Source organism: Glossina fuscipes, unplaced genomic scaffold (assembly GCF_014805625.2).
Source record: "Glossina fuscipes isolate IAEA_lab_2018 unplaced genomic scaffold, Yale_Gfus_2 121, whole genome shotgun sequence".
Classification (NCBI taxonomy): domain Eukaryota; kingdom Metazoa; phylum Arthropoda; class Insecta; order Diptera; family Glossinidae; genus Glossina; species Glossina fuscipes.
This window is the reverse complement of record NW_023998464.1, coordinates 1,246,015-1,273,918: the sequence shown is the minus strand read 5'-3', so window position 1 is coordinate 1,273,918 and position 27,904 is coordinate 1,246,015. Positions and strand designations below refer to the sequence as shown.

The 27,904-nt window shown below is 34.5% G+C and overlaps 1 protein-coding gene across 7 annotated transcripts in view; it reads right to left on the bottom strand.

Moving 5' to 3' along the window:
- LOC119640631 overlaps positions 1-27,904 on the bottom strand; it is a 217,761-nt gene that overhangs the window by 54,519 nt on the left and 135,338 nt on the right. For 6 of the 7 annotated variants that reach the window (XM_038038806.1, XM_038038807.1, XM_038038805.1 and 3 more), the window contains one exon: positions 22,320-22,415. The gene's annotated coding sequence lies outside the window, so the exon portion shown is untranslated. Of the gene's footprint in view, positions 1-20,929; positions 22,239-22,319; positions 22,416-27,904 lie in introns of those variants that run through there. The other variant, XR_005247686.1, reaches the window with a different exon arrangement.

Genomic DNA, 27,904 nt, shown 5'->3' with positions numbered 1-27,904 from the left:
TGTTATTCTTAAAAATTTTCGTGGATGCATATGTATCAACTGCTCCTTACACATGTGGTATTTAAAACCATAAGATTTCCGCATTCTTGTCAGTAAATAAATGACTCAGTTTGAACTCGTCTGTATATCTGACAAACCGCCTGGGCGTCTGTCTGGTGCTTGTTTATTGCTTTTTGGTATAAATATTTCTTTATAAAATATTTACGTCAGGGATTAACTTTAAACCGGATAAAGAAAAATATCACTAAAAGCTAGGGGGTTACCGTGGCGAAATGGGGAACGGTACTAACCACACGCACGCAGCAGATAATATCAATGTGTCCATGTTTGCTTATTCTGCCTGTATGTGACTTATTACGTTTATGCCCTTTGGCGTGAAGGCGTGTTGTAAACATTGGTGATGTTTCATTGGCTTTTACAAAACCGAGTGAAACCAGATGGAAAGTTTATGTAATTTTTTTTTTTTTTTTGCTCCCTTCGTTCATGGAATTGCTTTGTGCAGCAAAAAAAAAAAAAGAGGGAGAGAAAAAAAAGCATGTTGAAGGCAATATAGAGGCAATCAAACTAATACATTTACGAATATTCAGATCAATTTGTGATTGTGCTGGTGGGAATGAGTTTTTCTACGAAAATTATCGCTTGTTGGTAAAATTCAAGTAAGTAACTTATACAGAGAGATTATGGTAATTGTGAACTTTTAAGAAGATATCGTTTAGTCTGTAAAAAATAGCATGAGTTTCCTTGCAGTATTAGTTTTTATAATTGCCGCTGGAAAAAGTTACTATTCCAACTATTCACTGGGAAATGGGAAAATTGAAAGTTGGCCAGTTAGAGAAAAGTTTACCTTAACCTGGAAGGATGGCAGGTAGGTTCATAAGGCGCGTATATAAACTTAAGACATAGTTAATTAATTTTGCGACTTTTTTTAGTTTCCTTAACTTTTTTTGCGCAGTACTTATTATATAACACGATTTTTTGGAATTTCTTCCATCATCATAAATTTTCTTGAAATCAAGAAATATTTTCTCAAGCTGGAAAACAAATGAAAAAATTTTCAAGTCAAGTTCAACTATCGACCGTAACTGTCTAATTATCACACAAAACAATATGCAAACAAAAAAAAAATTGTATTTGGTCGTGACCGAATTGTTCACACCCATCACTAATATCTTAAAACACACAAAAAAGTAAAAGAACTAAATTTTCATGCTCTACAATATGGAGTGGGCGCGGCCGATTTCTTCTATTTTCGAAATAAAAGTTTTAATTGAATAAACGAGCAGACGTTATAGGCTTGCCCTTTGAAAAGTTTAGGTCAATACCATAGGTAATACTCAGTTGGGCAGACGGATAAATGGGCAAACGAAAAGACGGATATGCTTAGATGCGTTCCAAATTTGAAACTGATCAAGAATTTATATGCACTGTGGGTTTATTGTAAGCTTGTTTGTGCGCGTTATGTAGGCATTAAAACAAAAATTAAATTTTGATACACTATAATATTGGGTAGGCTGATTTTGCCCATTTTTGTACAGATGCTATAGCATTGTCCATAGGACGTACCTTCAAATTTTTGTAGATTTGTCTGACGTACTTGAAAGGGGGGAAAAGAAAAAAACCAATTATTAGTTTCGAAAAACAGACGTGTTCGCATAGTTCTGTAAGCGTGTCCTTCGACAGTCACACACACAGTCACATCAATACCATCAAATTTAAGCAGAAAAATCTGGGTTATTATAACCCAATATCGTGTTTCAGCTTGACTAGCCTCACTTTCAAAGAGGTTTGACCAAACTTTCATTATTTTTAAATATTGTTCAACAATGAAAACGCGTTGCTATCTCGTGTAATGCACACAAAAATGCCGGCCAATTAAATTTTGCATAAATCTTGGGACACTCATTATTATATCAATGACAAGTGTGGCCCTATGCTGATAGCGTACATGCTTTTTTTTCTTTTTCCTTTTTGTTCTTCTTATTTGTTTTATTATACTTACACTAAATTTTATTATTAATTAATATAAGTTTTGCATTAAGAGCCAATTGAACTCGACTGTTATTTGTTTAGTTGAGTTTCTAGTATAAGTAGAATAAATAAATAAATAAATAAAAAAAAAGGAAGCTTTAGAGACCCCTCAAAGTATATATATTCTTGATTAGCACCAAATTTTGACTCGATCTAAACATGTACGTCTGTCCGCCTTTTAATATTTGTTGTAAGCATTTTCTTGACCGCAAAAACTAAGTTATGGACTTCAAATTTGACAGAAACATCGCAAGTTTCTACACGTAGCTTGGTATTGAAGTGGGCCGTTTTAGTGATCAGAATTTCGATAAAGGAGTGCGTATGTGCCAGTAAAGTGGTGGAAGCCATTTGCCCGATTTGCCTTTTCACATATAACCGCTTTTTACCCTATCTATGTCTACTTTGCTTCAATAAAAATATCACTAAAAAGAAAATTGCTGTGCTTTCTATTCAATTCGGGTCTTGCCTTGGTAAAAGCAAAAATCAATTCAATTAAACACGTATTTAATTTTTTGAACTTGTATTGTGCCAAAACCGTGCTGTAATATTCGCAAATTTTGTACAGTGTTGTATCGGAACCACCTTTTGAAAATGCCATGTTACGTGGGGTAACGCCTGCATACATAAATCGACGTAACAATCATCGAAGAGTGGAGCTATAATGGTTTTGCCATTTTATTAATCCAGAAATATCTGCTTACCAATGTCTTTCTGGTCGCTGCTAAGGGGGTTACGATAGAAAATTGATTGTTCCTATGTGTAGTTAACTGCGATATATGGCAATTAGTTGCATGGGTTGCTAAGGTCTGACATCGCCATCGGCGTCAAAGAGCAAAGCGGGCTTTTTCAAGCTTTGTATGGCATCCGATATCGAGATAAGACATTAAACGTCGTTCAAATTTTTATATGCTACCCTAGAAGGGTTAAACAATTCGTAATTCGATTTACATTGATTAAGTTTTATGAATCGAAAGCCCCAAGGTGTGCGCACATGAACATTGTAGGTAATTTCATGTGAGAAATTTCCTAAAGCTGCTGGGTAATCAGGATTCAGTTGAAAGAGCATTTCTTTTCTCCTTGCTTCTATTCCAATTGAAATTATTGCAAAGCTAATGCAAAACAACGGCAAAAAACAAATTTTAAAATTAAAATTTTTATTTTATTTTTATTCTTTCAGCTCTCATAAATCCTGCAAGATTAATAATTTCCATTCGCAACGAGTAAGGATGGTTTTTGTGATTTTATTTCTTAGTTGTTTTTCCTACATACACTTTAAAGTACTTAATTAAATTTCTTTTATGGGACTTATATACGTTTTATGGTAGTCTCTAATGTTCTTTCTTGCCTTTATGCTTTACAACAATTTCTGACGTGTTACGTTATCATTAGTTGGTAACATCTTGCCTATCAGCTCCGTAGTATTCCCCCTTGCTCGTTATCCTCTACATGCTTGAGTAGACAAGCGATAGTCTATACGTACGCTCTGCGTATGTGACTGGCGCAGAATTGTTAGTGTTTGAAAGCGCAAAAAACAAAGTAATAATACGGGAAATTCCAATAATTGTTCTGTGCGTGTTATTTTTCTATTTTTCCTTTTTCCTTACCCGTAGCATTCGCAACTCATTCCATTCATTGCTCACTTAAGCTTTCTAAGTTTGAATAAATACAAAACCATTGAGAACTTTTGTTTATATAGCAACCGGCACCGAACCGCTAGAATAACAAAAACAATATCCAAAATTGTTTTGATAGAAACAAAAAAAACAAGAAAATTTTCACAGCATTGTTGTTTTTCTTATTCTTACCCCATTTCTACATGATTGCTTAGTTTTGAATTGGAGCATTTACTTCTCCCCTTTCTCCCGTTCTTTTCCCCTGAAATACCACATTTTTCTGGCAGTTGTTCATAAAGCATTGTTTACTATTTCATCAATTGCTGTTCTACTAATTTTCGTACTTTAGCTTCGTAAGTCTGGAAACTTGTTTTAGAGACGCCATGAATATGTCTGTATTTCCGATAACGGACCATATCAGTTTTTTAAGTCTTTTTAACATTAAGTATTCATCCCCTCGCTTAGATGTAAAGCCAAAACATCTACCAAATGAAAAGTTTCGAATGTTTTTTATTTTTTATTTTTTTAAATAAAGTTGTTGAGTCATCTTATTAAAATAAAATGTCGATGATATTAACTACCTGCACCTTGCGAAAGCGTATCCCAAGAGCCATCCCTTGGTATTGAATATGACGGTATCGCCGCGTTGGTTTATCGTCAATAACCAGCGCTATAAGGTTACGGGTAGAAAGTGGACTTCGAAAAACAAACCTTTGCGAGCGTAATCATTAGGATCCTTTTTACGATTTCGGGTGCAAACGTGCAACGGTTCGATCTCAATCGGTGACGGGTTACGTTATCGCGTAAAAGCTCAAAAGCGTGTGAAATGCACTTGAAACACACAACTTTTTTTCGCCTGCACTGCTCTATAATGAAATGGGAAGCTTTAGCAATTTGAGCTGTCAATGAAAACTAGAAGAATTGCCCTACCGTAGCTTCAGATTTTTATGAAAAGTATTTTTGTGAAAGGTTCGTAAAACTTAAAATCCATTGTAAAAATTAATTTAAAAATCTATTAAGGTCATCCATGAACTCCATACAGAAATGCTTCTAATCGGCTAGTTGATGTGCCCAAAATTAGGAAAAAGTTTTCTTCATTTCAATGTATAGGGAGTGTGTGAGTTCAACACCGCTATAACCATTTCCGATGATTAAATTTTTTTTACTGGGTAAGCAAACATGAAACCGTAATTTTTGTTCAGGACGAATACAATTGTTCCAAGAAAATGGTAAATAATATATTATTCAAGATGTTGCGTTGGTGGTGGCTAGGTGTATATTTCTTCCCGCTGTCTGATGATTTGTGAATGCCACGACAGGCATTTTCCGACATTTTCGTAAGAGGTGAAAATCTGCTTGCCATCGATACAAGCAAACAGTAGTCAGAAGGACTTACTCCTATTTACAAGAGTGGCTCAAGGAATATGATTGCGAATTACGAAGGAATTGTTAAGGTTACTGTGTCGACAAAGCTGTTTGATGACTTAGGTACTAAGCAACTGACTTAAGCGATTGCGTCGTTAATCTCTCCGCGCAAATATTGTTTTATCGAAAGGAAGGTCCACGCCTACCCACTTGTCGGTGCTTGCGGTCGAAGGGTACTAGCAGACTGACGTAATTACGTTGCTTTTCCGAAAGCATTTGACATGACAATGCATAATCTCTTGATCTTCAAGTCAAAAGGTCTGGGCATTGTTAATAAAATAGTTTCATGCTGACGGAGTTATCTCCAGAATCGTTCTCAAAGGCCACTGTTTAATTCGTGGCTTTCTCGCGCAATTTCTGCGTTGTCTGGTGTTCCTCAGGGAAACCATATTGGGCCCATTGTTTTATCTCTGTTCGAAATGTTCACCTGGTCGTAAGTGAACGGCAATGTAAGAAATTACCATTGTCGTGAGTAGGCTCGCTGACTACGTCACGCGTAATTCGTAACAACGTTCTGGAGAGTACATCGTGCCGTAACGACTTAGGAATCATCCTTGACTCCAAGCTCAGGTTCAACTTTCATATGCAAACCCCTGTAAATAAATCTCTTCTGTGTTTCATTAAAAGATGTTCTAAAGACTTTGGTGATCTGTGTATTGCGAGAAGCTTGTATACGCCCTTGTTTCGACCATTCCTAGAATATCCAATTGTGGTGTGGATACTAAGCTATGGACACTACGTGGAATTTATCGAGCCCTACCAACGTCAATTTTTACTTTTTGCATTGCGCAGCTGGGCTTGGGATCCGCCAGTGGCGCTACCTACATATGTGAATAGATTGAAGCTCATTAATTAACTGTCCCTTCGGAATGGGAGGAAAATGCTGAACGTGTCACTTGTGATTAAGTTAATGAAGGTTGCTTTTTTTTCCCACCTGGCATTGTTGGATCATATTTTTTCAACGTTTCGTCTAGGGTTCTGAAGCGCGTTCGTTTCGTCTAACCCACGATCTCACTAGTTAAACTCTTTATAATCCATTTCGTGTCCTATGTGTGATTGTAGATGAGAGTTACAACTCTTTGGATCCGTTTTCTTGTTTGCTTATTCTCCAAGTCAGCCATGTGAACCTTTAGATTGTAACTTGTCAGCAAGGCTTTATTTGACACAGCAGCATTTTCGCAATGTTTGGGGAAGAAGAGCGAAATTTAAAAAAAAATTTCTTTAATATATTCTGGAGGTTCGAAAGCATCTATAAAACTAATAAAAAAAATTCTAAAATTCTAAAAGATATTCAAGAGGATCGAAATTCTAAAAAATAATATCTAATAAAAGGTACTAAAAAAAATTGTTTTTTCTAAAAAGTTTACAGTAGAGTTGAGCCCGTCGTCTTACCTAGTTCCTACCGCTAACAAGTTATTAAATGAAAGCGCTTAAAACTTTTGTTTCTAGGAATGCCCTAGAAATTAAAAACCAAGCACTTCTTTTGATCAACTTATGCATACAAGTGAAAAAAAAGTTAATTATACAACGAAAGGTCTGTTATTATAGAAAAATGTTTTATCAAAACTTAATTATTTGCAGCTAAAAAACTTTCAGCCAAAAAACAAACATAAACTTGGTTCGTATTTATTTATTATTGCTATTCTATTAATAGTGTTTTTACATATTACCTGCAAATATTTGATCTGACATTTTTTGTCTACAAAACACCGCAACAACATCAAGAACATGAGCAAAATGTTAAATCAATAAACGAATGTCGTTTTGTAGGTTCTATGTCCCTATTAAATCATTATTAGTTTAATGTAAGCTTACACATAGCGCCCAATACGAGCATTCCGATGCCTGGAGCGACTAGACTGTAATCGGCTTAAACTGCCTGAAAACACATACTGTTGCTGCCACATTTACCGCAAACCGCAAAACTTTAGCGTAATTTAAACTAATGACCAAAAATTTGTCAGCAAAATTTAACCGCAATTTATATATGAAAGAACAGAATTACAAATGCCCAGAATTACATGGACGGACAAACAGGCACTCAGGCAGGCAGACGACCAGATATACAAATACTAAGTGGCAAATTTTATGATAAAATGTGTACATGTATCTGTATATGTAAGGATACTTGTACTGTACACTTTATTGCCATTGTAGTAAATGGTTTTAATTCTCCAAACCCGCACACAGTGCCTAGGCTTAGTTCATTCATACACACAACAACCATTGTTTTAGATAAAATATTTTGTTTTTTTCGCTTGTATAATACGCTCTGTCCTTGGTTGTGAACTCTGTTGTTCACAGTCAAAACTTCTATGCCTAGGTACACGGAATCCACCAAAAAAAAAAAAAACAATACATAAATAAATAATAAATAAATAGCAATAAACCAAAGCATTGTCCGCGGGTCTCGTGCGAATTTTACTTTGTTGCAAATAAAAGGTAAATACTTACATATGTCTCGGTGTAACTTATGACATGTTTTTATTAAGTTCTTGGTATTCTTTTCTTTTTTTTTTTTTGTAAAGAGAATAATAGTGTTTTTTTTTTAATGTCGTTATTATTCCACTTTTAAAATAATGTAATTGAGTGTAATTTTATGGACAAGCTGTGCAAGTTGCTTTTATTAAATTACGTTACTTTGGAGAAATGAGAAATAGAGTAATTGCTTTGTCCTAATCACACATTGATATTCATCTCCATTGCCGCGCTCAAGTGCTTGAAATGTCATTAATGGTTTTTAAGGAATCTCTACATTGATTTAAAGAAGCTTGTTATGTTGCTCAAGAATGCTGTCGAATTAGTTAAAATCATTCAGTATGATTCTGTGTATATTCACTTTCTATTGAAACAAGAGAATAAGCAAGTTAGTAAGAAAGTTATATTCGGCGGGGGCAGTATTTCGCTTACCCACCACTATGCTTTTCGCATTCTACTTCCAAAGTTCTTTTATTTAATACCCATATCGCTGGTATTATTAAGATAAACCTGCTTGCGGTGTCTACCGAATTCATTTCAGAATTAACCCATTTTTAGGCAGGTAATACAACTTCATTTGAGAAATGTTCAAAATCGTTCTAAGCATTCTGTCTTGTTTCCCTTATGGCATATAAGTGTAAAACTTCAAAAAAGTGAAAAAAACATAATTTAATCATTTGTAACTTTGTGTGGGCATGACAGTGTGGGGAAAAAGAAATCCATTATTTTTATATGAACTTCAGGAGTTTATTTAACATGCTTCGGATTGTCCGATTTGGGTCAAATATGCACCGTTTTGTTGTATGATTTTTTGCCATTTTAAAGGTAACTTCAAAATGCCTCTCTCATAGAAGTCCTGGTCTCTATTTGCAAAAAACTCTAGTAGTCGATTTTCACAATCCTCCCTAGATTCCAATTTTTTATCATTAAAGAAATTTTGCAATGCAAGAAAAAGATGATAATCGCTTAGTGCCAAGTCCGGACTGTATGGCGGATGCATTAAAACTTCCCAACCAAGCTCACGAAGTTTCTGGCGAGTCACTGTAGATATGTGTGGCCTAGCATTGTCCTGGTGGAACACTACACCTCTCCTGTTGGCCAATTCTGGCCGTTTCTGGTCAATCGCTATCTTCAAACGGTCCAGTTGTTGACAGTAGAGATCAGAATTTAGCGTTTGGCTATATGGAACCAACTCATAATAAATAATCCCCTTCCCGTCCCACCAAATGCATAGCAAAGCCTTCCTGGCCGTTAGTCCTGGTTTGACCACCGTTTGAGGTGCTTCACCGCTCTTTGACCACGATCGTTTTCGCACAGGGTTATCGTATGTGATCCATTTCTCATCTCCAGTCACCATCCGTTTAAGAAATGGGTCTATCTCATTCCGTTTGGCCAAGGCTTCGCAGATGGAAATTCGATCCATCATGTTTTTTTCTGTTAATTGGTGTGGCACCCAAACATCGAGCTTCTTTTTTAATCCAGCTTTGTGTAAATGGTTTAAAACTGTTTTATGGTCGATTTTTAGCTCCTTGGCGATGTTACGACTGCTAACATGCCGGTCAACTTCGATCATTTCTCCGATTTTATCGACATTTTCGACGACCGGCCTACCTGTGCGAGGTGCATCTTTAACATCAAAAATTCCTGAACGGAATCTACGAAACCAAAATTGCCCATAATTGGCTGTTACAGTATCGGAACCATAAACACCATTCACAATTTTAGCCGCCTGGCTTGCATTTTCGCCTTTGTCAAAGAAAAACTGTAAAATGTACCGAATTTTCTCTTTGTTCACTTCCATATTTAACACGCTGTAACTCCCAACTGAATGCACCAAACAAAAAACAGCAAAAGAATTTTTTTTACTGCGAAATGTACAGTATGTAAATGTACAGTATCGGAAATTGTTTGATCGATACTTTACGGCAAATCTATCAGTGCAGCCATCTACCGAAAAAATAATGGATTTCTTTTTCCCCAAGCTAATATGTGCTTTGTAGGGTGTCTGAAGCTTTCTACTGGGTGTTACATATATTATGAAAAAAAGCCAAATGAGTATGCACACATCTTACAATGGTGGTTACAAAAACATTAGCCACAAGATACATTTACACTACTATTCCACAACAAAGCATAAATCAGCCAGATTCACACAATATTTTAAATTATGGAAGATTTGTTTTTTTTTTCAGCGTTTCTTGGAATAACGGTACAAAAGATTCGGTTGCGGCCGATTCTAATTTTCTTACTTGTTGCGATAGGAAAGGAGTCTGTAATACCTTCGAAACCTTTCGATGTCCGATTTTTAAAAATGGCATGCAGTACAACTTCACAGATTTTAATTTTTTTCCTATGTCCTACGTATTTCACCAGCTATGCGCGGGTAGGTTGTATTATTCGGTTTTATTTTTTTACCTTCAACTTTGTATCAGTTACGCTGCCTGCGACAGAACCTCGCCAACTAGATGTGCCTTGATGCGCGGTGCTGGCAATTTTTAATATTTTTTAAAAGCAATCTATTTCTTTAAATTTCTTAGATAGGTGCTTACCAACTTCTTCCAATATTATTATTCGATCACTTTTCTTTCCGTTCCAGCAAAAATGCTTTTTAATGAGCTCTCTAGCGCATTAGTAACAAAACTTATAGCAAGAAATATTCGCTCTCAAAAATTTGTTCGTATGTTGAACCCGTACATTAGTTAATCTTAATTATCGTGCTCAGAATCAAGGTTCGTACATTCAATAACCGCACATTAAAAGTACTGTAGTGAGTCGCGGCTCATATTAAATAACCTTCACCTAAGACGGACAAACCCACTTAAATCAAATCGGAAAGTGGTTCTAAATCCATGATTATAATAACAGGTGAGTGCATCTCAAGTCGTTTTGGTATCGGCACGAACTTAATATAGCTTTGTGTGGAAAATCATAATATAATAATAAATAGCATAGGGTCAGGGATGTGAATGTCAAGATCCAAAATACTATAGCCGTTTTAGAGAATTTCAAAGCTTTTAATAGCAAACGATTGTGAAGAGAGAAAGTAAACAGAAATGTCGAAGTTTAATAAGAAATACATACTGGCCGATCTGCATGCATATATACATAAATACATTTTTGTGAACTATCGGTTCATCCTGATTTTATTGGCAACGATGCACTCCTGATTAGGACAGCTAGCAATGAATATGTAAAGGATTACTTGATACACAAGCGGTCGGTTCTTTTTCTCTTTCATTCGATTATATTTTAAATATCCTTCTGATTGAAATATTTAGTTTATATATATATTTTTATATCCACATTGCACACATATATATTAGTCAACTCGGCTATACTTTGCTGTTCTTAGATTCGTTCGTTTCGATCTCTATATTGTAATAAAGATTGTTCTTACTCGAATCAATCCATTGTTGTGATGTTTCAGTAGCACGTGACTCTGATATATGTAATTATATTTTATTTGTTTCATTGTGTTCTTTCTTCTTTTACTTCATTTTGCCTTTCTTTTCATTTTCTCTTATCCGTACTTACGCGACAATGAAAACTTTGTTGTTTCAGTCATATTTTCCTCAATGCCGGACGACAAATTCTTCGTGTGCGCGGTATGTTGCAAATGTTTTCGACTTTCTTTCTATCGTTCAGATCGGGAATTTCAATAGCTTGAAATTTTCTCTGTAAAAGACGGACCCATCTACAACAAGTGCACTCAACCTTTTTTTTTGCGTTCTTTTATTTTTCGATTGTATTGCGAAAACTATTTGTTATGGCTACACTTCAACCGCACAAAAAAAGATCGCATAAAAATCGGTTTGAATATAAATATACTATAACGGGATACGGAGCACCTATAAATATCCTACACCAATTCGCATAATGCCGTTATTCCTACAACGACTTTTCAAATTAAGGAATTATATGGGAAGTGGCTGAAAAAGTGGCACGATCCTAGCCATTTTCTATAGTGTTCTTCTCTCAGCCAAGAGGCTTGGGTGCAGTCCATTTCATCAAAATATCTCGAAACTTGCGCTATGTGGGTTGAACTCAATAATACAAGATAGGCAGACGGGCAGACAAGTGTACGTCGACTCCGAAACGAACTCTGAATCGATCGGCATAAAAGAAGGTGGGTCTACCCCAAGTTCTTCTGTATATTGCAGACATCCGCACAAACTTTGTATGCCCACACATCGCAAGTGTAGTATGAAAAACTACATGTAAAAATACACGAACAATGCCTTATATGCCTTATTGGTATAGTAGGGTGTTGGAACAGAAATCTACCAGAGTTTGGCAACTCTGCGAGCGTGCTATGGTCGTATTTTTTACTTTTTGTGCAGAAGCTTTGGTATTCCTTTGTTCTTTTATACAGTTTTAAAGACTTAACAATTATATAAGTGTTCGAAGCGTTATTTCCAAACACCTGCCTGGGTTTTCGGCGTTTACTGTTTCTCTCTTTGTTCAATGCGTTTTCATTAGTGTGAATTGTGCGTGCAAATTGATGAGATCATTTTTGAATACGCGACAAACTTTTCTTTTCTTTTTCTTTCTTCACAACCTCTGTTGTGTCTGTTGCTTTCTGATATGGATTGAAATTTTTTGTATTTACTTTATGCACAAAACTGGAAGAAACGAGGGGCGCTTACACCATCTCACTTTTTCCATTTTTGCCGCAGAGAATGTTGCACGTAATTGCGGATCCATTGACGCTTGTAGTTTGCTTTTGTAAAACAATAGAAAAATTTGATTTTCGTGAGTGGCGTAAGTGTGACGAGAATAGTTTCGGAAGAAAACACGTACATACAGATGGAAGATGATTGCCCTAAAATGATTTCGATCTTTTCCCAATTTTTAAGTCTTCATCTCATTTTTATGATCAACTCATAAAATTTAAATCATTTTAATATATTTTATGCCGTGAAATTCATCACCGGAACGAAAGGCAGTGGCATTTTTTGTGCCTGCTAAAGCAATTATTTATATAAAACATGTTGTACCGCAATTTTGTTTGCTTTTTCACTTATTTATTCATAACCATGTGTGGCATGCATGCATGTATAGAACCATTAGCGTTTACCTTTTTCCAAACACCCGCTCGTGCTCTGAGATGAATTTTGACCTTCACTATGCATGGTTGATATGGTATAAGGTTTCTCTTAATGTCCAATTAGATAATATTTACTAATAAAACCCACTTCTACAGTGCATGTGTGTAGCAGAAACCATATCTTTGTGCTTTCGTTAATAATGAGCCTTCGTCGCTAATTAAAAGAAATCGCAAAACTTTCTTTTCCGAGTGAAAAAGAAAAACCAAAAACTGCTTTAAGTGGAACAATCCTTAACAGAGATTTCTTTTTCCTAATGTCTTATGGTTACAAACGCACAAATACGTGCGGTGGACAATAAATTTATTACCTTCTGACAACTGTATAGAAAACTTTTATCTAATAGTGTAGCATAATAAAGCACGCACACGCGTGCATTTCAAGCACGTAACATTGTCACATCCCATGACAGTTAATGGTGTGTTCGTTTTAGCCTATATATGTACTTGGAATTTTAATAAGTTAATATTACAGCCGTCGAATGAATGCACCAATAAAGAAAGATACATGCAAACGCCTCTGCCAATATATTTGTGTAGAGTCAAAACAAGAAAAAAATCCATTAATTCAATTCATCGCAGTAGTAAAAGCGCCGGATAATCTGTATAAAATTCTACGATTCAAGTGCAAATTACGAGAGCACAATATAAAAAGAGAAATTGAACAGCAGTACGTACGCGCACGCGATTGTTGTTTGCGGTGCCGTATATACTGATTTTACTCGAAACATTATGGTTGTTGTTACACTTGGTCTTTATTTTCATAAAATGTATGTTTTTACTACTTTTTAGCACTCATATCTTTTACTTTTCTCTTTTTCATGTAAACAATTAATGATATGTGCAAACATATAAATGTACGGCGATAGTGTGTGAAAACGTTGTCATTCCGCTTGTAATAGTCAGATGGTTGGACAACAAATCCCACTTCTCCTACCCCCGGTTTCATTAAAGTTCGATCTGTGGTGGGTACAAGCTTCCATTGCGTGAATTCCAGGCTTGATGATTGCCGTCTTTACTTTAAAACTGCAGTCAAAATATTAAGTGGTAAAAAGACTGTGTGCGGTATGTGTCCATTATTTAGTTTATGTATATTCCCCCGTTTGAACTTTTCACATATTCCAGTCGCTGTATTATTGCCATTATGAGTTTCGAATGCATTGGGCTTTGCTTTTGAAATAAGCGATCTTGGCGGTTTTTTAATGCTGCTGGACCTTGACGTTGCCCCTCTTCATAATAGTGTGTCCAATCTTCAAATTTCCTGCCAGTTTTTGAAGCAAGCAATCTTGCCTGTTAGTTGATAGGAGGGGTTTTAAAGCCTGGCTTCAATCATCGTATTCCTAGCCAATTCTTGAAGAAAGCAGTCTTGCCAATTTTTTTGGTAAAGCCTTTCTATCTTCAGCCTTCAAATTTTCAGCTTTGCTTGACTTTAATAGCAAACTAGTGTCAAAGTATGCTATGAACAGATGAAGCTTTACTGAAGTTTTATTAAAAAAGCGTTCATAAGTACCTTAAATAACCAATGGAATCGGGATCATTTTTGCACTATATATTTCGATTTTCAAAAATAATCTCAAGAACAGAAGGAGACAGATACGCAGGAGTCAGCAAAATTACTATTTTTAAATCTCATTGAAAAATTACATTATTAAAGACAAAAGCTATGACAGTCTCTCTCGCCGTCAGTCAGTTTTGTTTTAAGTGCTTGCTTCACTTCTAGCGATGCCATGTCAGCGTACATTGTAAAACCAGTTCAGAAAATATTAGCCGCCTTGATCTGGCTTGTGCTGTCATCTTCGCTTGCCTTTTATTATCGTGTTTGTATTTCGTCGGAATGAGAGGACGGGAGAGGGAGGTGGCTGGCTATAAATGCGCCTTTCAACAAAGACGAAAAAAAAGAAAAATAATAAGCGATCATAGGTTACATTTTTATTCCACGTCGTTAATAAAGGGGAACGAGAAAAAATATTATGGTTTTTTTACAGAATATACCACGAAGGAAAATATACAAATAAAAATCCGCGATCCAAAAGTTAAACATTAATTCATCTACGTTATGAAAAGTAATGCAGTAATGTTTATACCGAGTTGGCTTATGAGAGTATTATCAGATAACTGGGAATTCCTGTTTGTAGTAAGTTCACCTTCGCATGTTACGCCACGTTTGAGTAGAGGAGAATTGGTAGACAAGTTCAGGATTATTGCCAGTTATTCATTTTTTCATAGATGGAAATTTTTAACAGGATTCACGGAATGTTGCTGCGCAGGCAAGTATTATAGCTGTAAATATGTACAAAGTGTATTGAAAAGCTCTTAAATATTGCGATTTTAAATTGAATGGACTTAGACCGCGTGGAATATTAACGGTTCGTACATTTTTAAATGTACCTTTGGATACATAACACGTTTTATATATATGAATTGATGCAATAGTTCATGTGTCAACAGGCGGTTTTTTTTATGATAAGCCAAGAAAATTGGGATAAAGATTAATATGACATTGACAGTTCTTATGTATCTCCCCAAAATTTCTCTCCTATTTATTGTTTGTATTACTGTACATCAACATAAATTAAATTTATTATTATTATTATTATTATTATTATTATTAATTTCGCCAGAGAAATAAATTCTAAGACTAAACTCTTAAAAGCACTAGCATCTAAATTTATTTACAAACGTTGTACCTTTTTTTCTAGTGATTAAACGAACATTTTTTGTTCGCTCTTTATGACTAAAATTTATCCAGCACACCGTACATCACTTGTGGTAAAAGGGTATATTAGATTTACGTGTGGATGTAGGCAACGCTCAAAAGGACTTGAGAAAGACCAATCATTAGTTATAGCGAACTAAGTTGGTGTGTCCGTCTGTCCTCGTTGTTTTGTTGTGTGCAACGTGCAGATCGTAGTTTTTGAGATATTTGGAGGACGTGTCTTGGTTGAAGGACAAATGCTATTGAAAATGTTTCGGATAAATCCTTTTCTTCAACCGCCCATGCAACGTCTTATTTTGAAAAGTCATTAGATGTATAAATGTAGGGGTGATTCAGGGTGGGCCATAGTAAGTCACGGTTCACCCTTATAGCTCTTTTCTCGTTTTCTGTAAATGTCTGTGAGAAAGCGAAGAGTTTTGAGCATCGACCAGCTGAGATGCGTATGAAAAAGTTTTTCCTTAATCATAAGCAAAATCCTTGTTTCGAAGCACATAATATGGTTGACCATCACTTGCAGTTTATCTTTTTTTGAAATTATGACAAGAAAAACCTAAAAATTTATTAAAGGAAATACAAATTTCCTGATTAATGGTTTGGCTTTCAATATGTAAAAATGTTCTAAATGAATGATTATTTATGCGTATCCCCTACGCATGCTTTTTCTTTCCGTTTTTCTTATTGCAAGGCGCTTAATTGCAAATGAAGGAAGGAAAGAAGGCCACAAAAAGCCCAGTGTATGGCCCTGTGATCGATCGATCAATATCTTTTGTTTCAAATATAATAAGTAGATAAATTTAAGATTTAAGCCCTACGCTATTAAATCTATTTTTTATATCGTTCTCGTTCTTAAAGCTTCCAAGCAGTGGCCTCTTAAATGAAATTAAATGTTGTTCATAGGCGTGTTTGTATAAAAATCTCGTGACTTCTTAACTGTTTCTCATAATTTGTGGAGCTTTCGACAGCAATTACTTAATGCTGAATACTCAACAATTTTCCTTTATGCTGAATAAATTTTTATAACCACTTAAGGAAAAATATAAAAAATACCAAAAAATAAATACTTATGAAATTAAATCACGTTTTTCGTTTACGTCCACCAATGTTAAAAATGCCAATTATTATATTATAATATAAAAAGAAGAAGAGTAAAAAAAAAAAAGAAAAACGAGATAAAATATCGCAACATAGATAGCGAAAAAGGGGGAAAAAATAAAGAAAGAAAAAACTAAGGAAATATATGAACTTCGTGACACAACAGGAATGGCATGGCATTAGTAATAGCAATGGCATCTGCAGCATAAAACGTCTGAAAGTATGAATCGGTAACCAAGTAAGTAAAAGACTTGAATGGATGGATGAGAAGTGAGAATTAAATAAATTGAAAAATGTTTGAAAATTTATAAAAAAATAAAACTCTTCGCAAATAATTTAATATAAAACTAGTTTACTTTAACTGAAGAAGAAAAAGAAGAAGTGGAGGCAAAAAATGAACCAACTAAAAGCCCTTCCATTATATGCACATCATCTTACTAACGAACTGTAAGAAAATTTTTATAAAGAAGAAATAGAAAGAAAGAATAAGTTCATATATAACCTAAGGTCATATAGACAGACTACAAATAATACTTGCTTTTTCCATAGTCCATGCCGCAACTTTAGAATCTGTGCTCCTATTGGCAAGCACTTTAAGTTGCATTATGTAAGAGAACATTAGATAAAGTGAAATTTAAACTGAATTTTAAATGTGATATACGCAAACATACATAAAATGAAGTGGAAAACAGAGAAAGAAAATTCTCATCAAATTGCTTGATTTATTGTGCATACTTGAGCAAAACCAGATCGAACAAACAAACTTACATTTTATAAAACGCTTTTAAGAAGTCATAAAAATGTTTACGATACATACACTCATTGAATTTATTTTGCAAACACGCATAACATCATACAAACAGCGTTCGCAAGCTGTAGCTATATGCAGATTATGCACAAATCTTTTTATCTAGCTTCACACGTCTTCCTAGCAAGTATGAATAAATAATTAACGTTTTGTTTCCCGTTTTTTTTTTTTTGCTATATTAATATAATTATATAGCATCCAAAAATATTAAATTTCCAGAATATTGGAACTCATTTCTTGTTTCATCTACGCTTGATGTCGATAAGCCCTTTTTTCGTAAGGTTTTGCATTCCATGAGTTCTCCTTGAGAGGGCCCAGTCGTCTTTAATAGTTGGGTTATGAGCCGTACGTTTTTACAAGCAGTTTAATTTCATCAAGTTGGCTACTCCGCGGCATTTGTGCCGTTGCGTACTTATGCTTATGCTTCCACTTGCAAACTTTGATTTATTTGTTGGCATTGTTCTCAGTATTAAATTAGCTGTAAGTCATTTCTTACTTATTAGTCCTTTTAAATTGTAACAACACTGAAGTTTTCATGTAAGAACTGTTTATCTAAATTATAAAAGTTGCAGATAAACTTCAAGCTAACAACGTCTAAGTTAAGAAAAGGTTCGCCAGAACATGAATCCGCAACTTCTGCAAAGGCATTTTGATTTCAGTTCGCATCAAGTACACACAAAATGCTATATGCTTCTCTACACAGGAACATATTTCTCTCTGTCTGAAATGAACTCGAGGAACTAGGACTCATTTAGACCATAATTAGCTTGTTTTATTTAATGTGAAAAGACGTTATATTATGTAATAATTCAGCTTATATAGTTTGCAGCTGTATAAAAAGAGTGTTCAACGCAGTCAAAGCGGTGCGAACTAAAATTCCATATCATTCTGTCGCCAGATAATGATAAACGCTGGGCAAATGGGTAGGAGGGTTTGTAACCCCCACCTTCTGCAGTAGTCTCTCTTTATACTTTGCACCATTTGCAGTACGAGGGTGTACCAAGTTTGTGCGGATAAATGCAACATTTTTATACCGATCGATTCACAGTCACTTTCTGATCTGATTAAAGCATGTCTGTCCGTCTCGTTTTCTTGGGTACAACCTACAGCGTTTTGTCTCAAAGATTTCTTTGAAGGGCGCTAGCGAAAACGCCTTTTTTTATGCTCGATAACCGGTAAAATTGCTCAAAGTGTTTTTCTCGCAATTACCACAAAACAAAAAAAAAAGCTATATATAAATATACGAACAGTCTAAAACAGTTTTTTAAACATTATAATAAATTTTTGGACAAAGAATATTTTGTCTGCAGATGTAATCACATAAATTTTATTGAAAATTTTCTTTTCTTCATCACAAACTCATAGATACAATCATTTCATTTTATTGAGCAGTTTCCCCTGCACGACAACCTTGTTAAGCATGAAAAGACGCGATCAAAGCGAATACTTTTTCTGCTTCTCTTTTTTCTTTCAAGGTCATCGCATGGTATTTAATGAATGTTTTCTGCTCGATAACCTTCTGACTTAAAATTTGACATTTGATCCTTTTTTTGATATTTTTCCAGCGATGAGATTTCTAATGGTCAGTCGTACTAACAAAGAATAACGCAGAAAGAAAATTTGACAGCTACACTAATGAGAACGTTAGCCATTGCCTGCGACTGGCAAAAAATAAATTTTATTCAAGGAACTAACAAATGAAGTAACATGAAACATGTTGTAAGGTGTAGCAAGTGGATGCTTCACAGCGGTTTCTATACGGTGCGAATTTGATACACGTCGTTTGATAATAATTACGAAGAATATTAGTTAGTTAATTAGTTAATTAAGAAAATTTTGCCGTTTCTTTACTTATCCAAAACTTTATTTGCAAAAATGTATGAAAAATTATTAGTTTTTTAACATTTGTAGTAAGTAGTGTTTTGATATTAAAAAAGCGAATCATTTACAATATTTTTCCTAAATTTAAAAAAAAATATATAAGAAAAACAAGAACTTTTCCCATTTAAAACTATAACACTTTCACTACAAAGTGCTTTATGTAATAAATGGAAAAAAAAGAAGAAAAATATTCCCTTTATGTGAATGCATTATATTTTGTGTGAGTTACCAAAATATACACTATACTAAAGTTTTATCTTTATGTTTAAATAAACCAGCACATACCGTAGCATATATTATAAAAATGCTTTGTTAAACCTCATCTAAACACTTTGAACAAAATTATTACGGCACCCAACAGCAAGCAACCAAGCAGGCAAGCAAGCAACGAACCAACTAAGCATCACCACCGATCCCTAGCAGCAAGCGTCAAGCCAAGCATCATTGCCATGTTATAATACCGCCTCCTCTATCTCTCTCTCTCTCTCTGTCTCTCTCTCTCTCTCTCTCTCTCTCTCTTTCTGCCAATAACATTATTATTCTTAACGCCGCACTTAACTAGCTTTAATATAGTGCTTACTTTTCCCTTTTAGTTACCAAACAATCTAAGCATTCCTCTAGTTCGACGTTGTTATATATATATATATATATATACCTATATGTATGTACGAATGCTCGAGAACGAGTGTAAAGTGGGGAAGAAAAAATATCATTAAAATAAAGAATACACTTTGCAGCGTATATTAGCCACCAAATAACAGCACCAAATGACAGCATTCGCTATACTTATATAGCAACTTAATATAAAAGCGTATTAGCGTGTGTGTATTTGCGTTTAAGTATGTGTGTGTGTGTACTTATGAGTTCGTATATCCGTATGTGCATGCTTGCGTGTGTATGTGTGTGTGTGTTTAAGGGTACTTGAACAAATACAGAGTTTTCTCGGTATATGTAAATATTTTCCTAACGTCAAGCGTAACGATTACCTAACAAACTTTTTTATGTTAAATCATTTTAACTAAAAATTTTCCCTATTATTCTTTATTTATTTATTTTTCATTTTTTTTTTTTTTTTTTATATGCCAGCTAACCGTTTTGCGTTTATCATGCAAATTTACATGTAACACATAGAGAGAGAAATTATATATGTAAATATGAAATCAAAGTGTGAGTGCCATGCGTTCGTTATGTACATAAAACGGTATACAACACATTAGTTTAAACGATTTCTAAAAGTTTTTATTACTATAAGAAAAAAGCTGCTTTTTAAAGTAAAGAATTTAAATATGAAAATTCATTAAAAATAATTTTTAATTTATATTTATTTGGTATTTGAAATTATTACTAAAGTTTTAATCGAACTACACACATGCATTTACTTATAAATACACTATGTCGCAAATTGCGAAAAAAACATTTCATAAGTTTATCGAATCGTCGAATTTTTGAAGCCCTTTATCAAAAGCAAATGGTTTTGAATTACACATGTAAACCGATCACTAAGAATCATTATCCTTCTGAACGTCCAAGTATATATTTTTGCCAAACTGAGCATCAGTAGCCTTGAATGGAGATGCATTACTTTCAATATACTCGGTCCATGGAAAGAAAGCATATAGCAGTATTTGTCCGTTTTGTGTTGTCTATGGTTTTGTGATGAGACATCAATACATAGACACATGAACACAGTTAAATAAATTTGTCGTTACGGGGTATATTTACATAACAAAATATATAAAAATAAATAATAAAAAAAATAATAAAAAAAACAAGTAACAAAATTATATTCGGTCGTGGCCGAATCTATTATACCCATCACCATGATCCTAAGAAAGATGAGGCGAACTAAATTTTGATATTCTATAATATTGTGTGGGCACGGCCCAGTGGAAATTCGTATGAAGTGTGTTGTATTTTATGAATAACAAGCAAAAGATGCGAAGAGCAAAAGTCTTCACAGTTTCTATACTGATCTTTCTATCAGAGGCCCCGTAAAGTCCATATATCCTTGATCACCAAGAAATTCTATATGGATTTAAGCCAGTCCGTCTGTGTAATGTCTGTTGTAAACATCGTCCTGGCCGCAATAATGAAGCTTTCGACTTCAAATTTGACAGAAACATTGGAGGTTCTTCACCGCGGGCTGGCATTGGTAAGGAGCTAAACGAGTCCAAGGACACGCCACAGCGCCACGTAAACTGAGAACATCTCTGTGTTTCAAAAATAATAAAAATTGTTTTTTTTTGCTTATTGCTTATGAACAATTGCACATAAATACACAAAAATTTTAACGCATATGGGCGATGCTATAATACCTGAACGAAGATGGATATAATCGACCATGCCAACCCAATGTCATAGTGTATTAAATTTCAATTTTTTCAATACCTGCATCAGGCGCAAAAGCAAGCTTCAAAAACTCACTAAGGTATTTAAATTCTGGGTCTTTTTCAACTTCGGCATGCATGTAGACATGTCCATCTGTTCATCGGTCGAATTGTGCAGTATCTATGGTACACATTCTTCCGTTCGCAAAAAAGAAGAGATTGTCTACAAATTTGAAAAATAGTTTGAAAATGGCCTGAACTGGAAAGAGAGGTGAGGAAAGGGAGTAAGTCTATGTGAACGTTCGAATTGAAAATGTCGGCATGAGGTATAGTGCACCACTGTTGATAGGTTTCTCCAAAGGCGAGCAGTACGACTAGTCATATCCTGAATACACCTGTGCACAAGTGTAGGAATGATACGTGTAACATATACGTGTAATATGCTGAACGTCCGAAAGAAGTGAGGAAAGAGAAAGAGATATGAGCGTGTTGGCCCCTGTCGGTTGGATGTGTGTTCTACTGGTAAGTGCTTTACCGGTTGACCACCCACTGTAGCTGCGATCAAAGCACATTGTACCGCATTTGAGATTTGAACTCGTGAACACTAACTTGGCTATAGCGATTCTTACCTACTTAGCTATTCCCGGGTATTTACTACGTCATGGAAATATAATAATTTTATGACTAACGTAAGTCTTGTTTTGTTCGACAGGCTTCGGCATTTTCCGTTAAGGAAGCAAGCATATACCTTGTAGTGCATACGGCGCTTATTTTTGAAATGGGAAACGGGTAGATATTCATTCTTCAGTGAGGCATGCTTGCTTTGAAGCCAATATAAAATACTTACCATCTGGACGATGAACCATAAGCGCAAAGATTTTTGTTAACTGCATTTTATTCAGCAAGATGGGATCGGTTATTTACCCGGAGTTTTCCATGGATCCTGGAAAATAATTATTTTAATAAAAAAATAGAATTATTAATAATAAAAATATAAAATTGTTTGTTATACCCACCACTGTAAGAGGTGAGTATACTCATTTTCTTTTTTTTCGTAATTTATGTAATGCTCAAAAGGAAGCTTCAGACACCCTACAAAGCATACATATTCTTGATCAGCTGTAAATTTTGACTTAATTTAAGCATGTCTGTCCGTCTGTACATTTGTGTGTCTGTGTGGTGTTTGTTGTTGGCACTCTTCTATCGACTTCAAGTTTAGTAGAAACATTAAAAGTCTTTCAACACAGGTTGGTATTAAAAACTGGGTGAAATTGGTGAAACCAGAAGCCCGCAGTGGAGCGTAAACTGAAAGCAATTCCGTTTTTCTTAGCAAAAAATTTTGGATCATTGTGCTCATTTCTCGGAAATTATAAAAGTTAGTTGGATGCAATTTTCCACACTTACTTTACGAAACAGTCTGCTCTTTATGTGTGAAAATGGGAAAAATCCGTCATCCGCGCACACACAGTTACGAGTAATTAAATTTTTTTTTTTTTTTTACTTTTTTTGGGGTTTTATACTTACAAGGCAAACAAGACAGAATGTTCAGAACTATTTTGAACATTTCTCAAACGAAGGTATATTTTCTGCCTTAAAATGGTTTTATTTCGAAGTGAATTCGGTAGACACAGCGATTAATTTTTCTTACTAATACCAGCGATGTGGGTATCAAATAAAAGAACTTGGGGAGTAAAATGCGAAAAGCATAGTGTTGGATGTGCGGGATTCGGAATATAACTTTCTTACTTGTTGTCTTTGATTTTGTGATATTTCAGTCAACAAGGGCAGGCTATCTAAACTATCAAAATTGAGGAGCAACGAAACTTTATATCTCAAATATTTATTTAATCTTTATACTCCCTCAATCGTAGTTCTGGGGTAGGTTTTCATACCATGAAACATTTAAATTCAATAAATAAATTATTCACAATATAAAATACAGATTATTTGCTTTTTCCTTCTCTTTTCCTATCTCGTTCGAGATACTCGTAATACAGACTTGCTACATAGATATGCAATGGTAGCCATCCAAATGCTTTAGTATATTATGCACTTTATCGTTTTTATACCCATCACCGACGAATGAGGGGTCATTCGTCAAAACGTTTGCAACGCCCAGTGTGAACATTCTTGATGAGTGTTAAATTCTACATCGATTTAAACTTGTCCATCTGTGAGTCTGTGCGGTGTTTGTTGTAAACCTTCTCCTGAAGTTCATGCACGAACGTTGGTGAAGAAAATGGGTCAAACCGGTAGGAGGGCAGACCCACAGTACCATGTAAGCTGAGAACACTTCCGTTTTTCAAAGAGAATGAAAAATTGGTCTTTTTGCTTATTACTCATAAACTATAGCAAATAAATATGCAATCATTTGAACGCATATTCTAAGAGCGATGCTGTACCACCTTATGAAAAAAATTGACCACGCTTACTCAATATTATACTGTACCCATTATTATACTGTATGAAAATTTATCATTTTTTTCAATACTTTAGAAAGGACCAGAAACAAGCTTCAAAAACTCCACAAACTAAATTCTTAATCAGTTTCAAATTTGGAATGCACCTAAACATGTCCGTCGGTTCATCTGTCTGTCCGCGCAACTGTGTGGGATTTGTAGTAAATATTCTCCGGTTAGCGAAAATAAATATATCGCCTACAAATTTACAAAAGAATTTGGAAGACGCCTAAAGTTTTCACACGACACGCCCACAGCACCCACACCACCCTTTGCGCCATGAACTCTTATTTTAAAAACAAAAAAAAAAAAAAAAAAATTAGTTAATTGTGATGGGCATAAAAGATTCGCCAATGACCGAACATAATTTTGTTAGTTGTTTTTTTTTGTTGGCCAATACAGTCAGAAATATATTTATGCGAAATATTTGCACAATCCATATTTTAGATATTTACTTATAATGCACTTTCTGCTAACTAAACATAACATTAATGTGACATTAATTTCAACACCATTGGTCGTGTCACTTTACGGGTGCTTGCATGATTTGCATGAAAATGTAGTTTTCAGTAAATATATTTTGATTGCAAAATTGTCAATGGAAATGTATATGAATACTTTTCAGTCAATAACTTTGTATTAATATACATATATATCATGAATACCTTATTAAGGATCATAAACAATTGTTTTTCACTTATCCGGAAATCATATAAAATAGAATAGCGTGAAGGGAGTGCGAAATTCTAATCGATCGAGAGAATCGCTTTCACGAAGATAGCGCTATTATTATAAGTGTTTTGTGTTTTGAATAATTTGCTCACTATAAAAAACTACTACTGATTCAAAAAATTCTAAACACAATCCTGCCGTGCCCATAGAAGTATTGTACGGTGCAAGCCTTCGCAGATAGCAAGTGAACTGTACATCTCTACGTATTTTAAACTGGAAACTTTGAATACCTTTTTCCGGTATCATATTGTCCAGGTTTACGATATCGTTGTCTGCTTAAATTTTTATGTAACTTTGGGTATAGCTTCAAACTAAGATTCTCCATGATATCCGCATTAGGATGTTGCGAAAAAGAAATTAAAATCGACATCTTTGTGTTAAATCAGCGTTTCAAAAAATGGAACTATGGTTCCTAAAGTATTTTCACAAAACTCTGGATTTAGTTTGCAAGCGCAAAATTACGACCTGTACTCGTAAGATAAGCGAAAAAAAAATTCGTTATATTGCGAGAGGTGCGCTGTCTCCGTTTTGCGGAAGGAAACCTCAGTGAAATGAACTGACTGTAGGGTTGAGAATTTCAATTAGCAACGTTAAATGTATGATAAGAAGGAGAGATAAATATCGGGGACATAAAGACTTAATGCGTAAAACGGACCGGCGAGTTGGTTCCACACGGAGATAGATAACAAATGGTAGCACATCATAGTCGAACTAGCGCACTATTTTTTTCACTTAGTCTTTGCAGTGCACATAAGGTAACATTAAACCCTATAACCGCAGTTTTGAAAATTGTAGCATAAGTGGATAATTTCGACTAAAAAACGATCACGCAATTTAGTACAACTTTCGCCATAAATTACTGCACAGTTTGCGTTTATCGCTTGTTGAAATATAGTATCCAAACAACATCATGCGGATTAGGCACACTGAAGCAACGAATTTTAAATCTATATCAACATAAAAGCCTATAAAAACAATCTAAGATCCGTGGAATTTAGTATCAATCATAACTCTTTCATATGTAGGCAAACTTTTTTATCTCCTCTAAAGATTGAAAATCCTGCCCCTTCTCTTGATTGATTTGTGGTTGGAAATTTATTGAAAATTCGGAGTAGAGCAAAGCAAGTCGAGATCTCAATTGAAGTGCTAAATTTCCAATTTCGCAATAATATTAACTGGACTCCAGCACCGACTTGGACGGAGGGAGATACATCATCCAAACTCGAGTTGGAATTTGGCGATTATCCGGAATACATTTACCTTACGGCAACTGTGTCTTATAACTAACTCTAGGCGTTACAAAAGAACTTAGAAGATTACTATACCTTATACAAAGGTAGAAACTATGAATACAAACGGGGGAAAGTGCAATACATATATGTTATATGAGGCAAAAGCAAATGCTGATATATCAAATCTGCTGTTGAAATACATATTGTTGCTATCAGACAATAGTTAAATGTGCATTGTTCTACAATATTGCTATTGTTTGCCAAACAAAGAAATAAAAAGTACTTATATCCGTTACTTAGTCTAGATTCTAAAGCAGAAATTCTAGTCGACAGCAATTCACATCGAATTGTTCTAAAAACCTTTAATAATTTAAAAATAAATTCATCACATCCCAGTGTTATTTATTATCTGCTCTATAATGTGGACGCTTCTAAGATGAGTCTATTACTTAGACAATATCCTGAAGGACTAGAGATAGATCCTCGTTTTAATATATCGTTCAATTCAGAACAATTTTCTGAATCAATTGAAGATTGTCTGCTTATCTGTCCGTCTTTCCGACTACTTTTCTTGTGGAAACCACCGCAATTTTTGATATATTTCGATGAAATTTGGTCCAAGGAAGAACGCTATTGCAAATGATACGACTCGAACCACCTTTGCAACCATTTGCTACATAATACCTTCTTTTGAAAATCATTGAATGGATAACTAAGCGGCAGTGGAGCAAATATTATGGCTATAGGTTTTCTATTGCTTCTCAAATATAGATTGAAGACTAAGTAATTATTAGGCAGTCACATTAGCTTAAACTCGATAACTGCCTCATGATGGAAACACACATAAAGGTTTTTTTTATAATAATAATAAAATAATTCATCTTAATTTTCTCTCTAAAACGAGCGTTAGAATATATTCTTTACTACCACATAACAACGCCACACAAACCCTTGAAGCATTTAAAATCGAGCATAACTAACATTAGGAACTTAATTAGTGTAGTTACAACAAAAATATTTATTTTGAAAAAACTAATTGATTGTGTTGAACTTAAGCTATTTACAGCTGCAGAACACAGCAAATATGAATGAATTGATCTAATCCTCTCTGTCTGTCTGATTTCCCCATGTAACTCCCTATCCTGAAAAGTCGTTATATGGAAAAAAATTTGTATTCTAAATTTGTATGAAAACTTTGGATCGACTGGGACAATTTTTGAACTCCCCCCTCATATAACGGAAACATAAGTTCAAATAACAAAAAAGTGTAATTTTTAATGCTTCATGATGAAAATTATTTCACAATAGTAATTTAATATAAAAAAACTAACTGTACCAAATTTGGATGATTGCGGCCTATTTTTTAGATCCTACCTTAATAAGCATTTTCACGGAATTAATTCTTTGTAGAGCCGAAAGGTCCAAGTTTTAATATGTGTTGATGGAAATTTACCCACAATAGTAATTTCATACAAAAATAAGCTCCATAAAATTTGAACCGTCTACGCCGTTTTTTGGATCCTGCCCTATGTAGGGATTAAACTTGTATTACATTAGGTTGCTTTTTAAGCCCGCTTTCCCATAAATACGCACATATATAGAAAGAAGATATAATTTTTGCGTTCTCTAATAAAAATAAAAATTGTGTAAGACAATGTGGCGTAGGGTATTTAACGGCCGTCTCGCCAGATTATAATATTCTTAATTGTTTTTCCTTATATTAATTCTAATTTGACATCATTTATTTATATATAACAATGTCCAATAACAAATGTCTCAAAGTTCAATCTTTGTGGTGAGATCATTGTGGATCAGATAATTATAACTTTCATCTTTCCAAGAGGCAGTATTTCTTGAAAAATTTGCCAAGTCCCACTGTTTATTTAAACGTTTTTGAAAATAATCTTTAGTTTAATAGAGTAATAAAACTATAGTAAAGAGTTAGTGGTTTTATGATTTATTTCCGTTTTTGGGTAAGAAAGAGAAACATAATGTTATCAAGACCTATA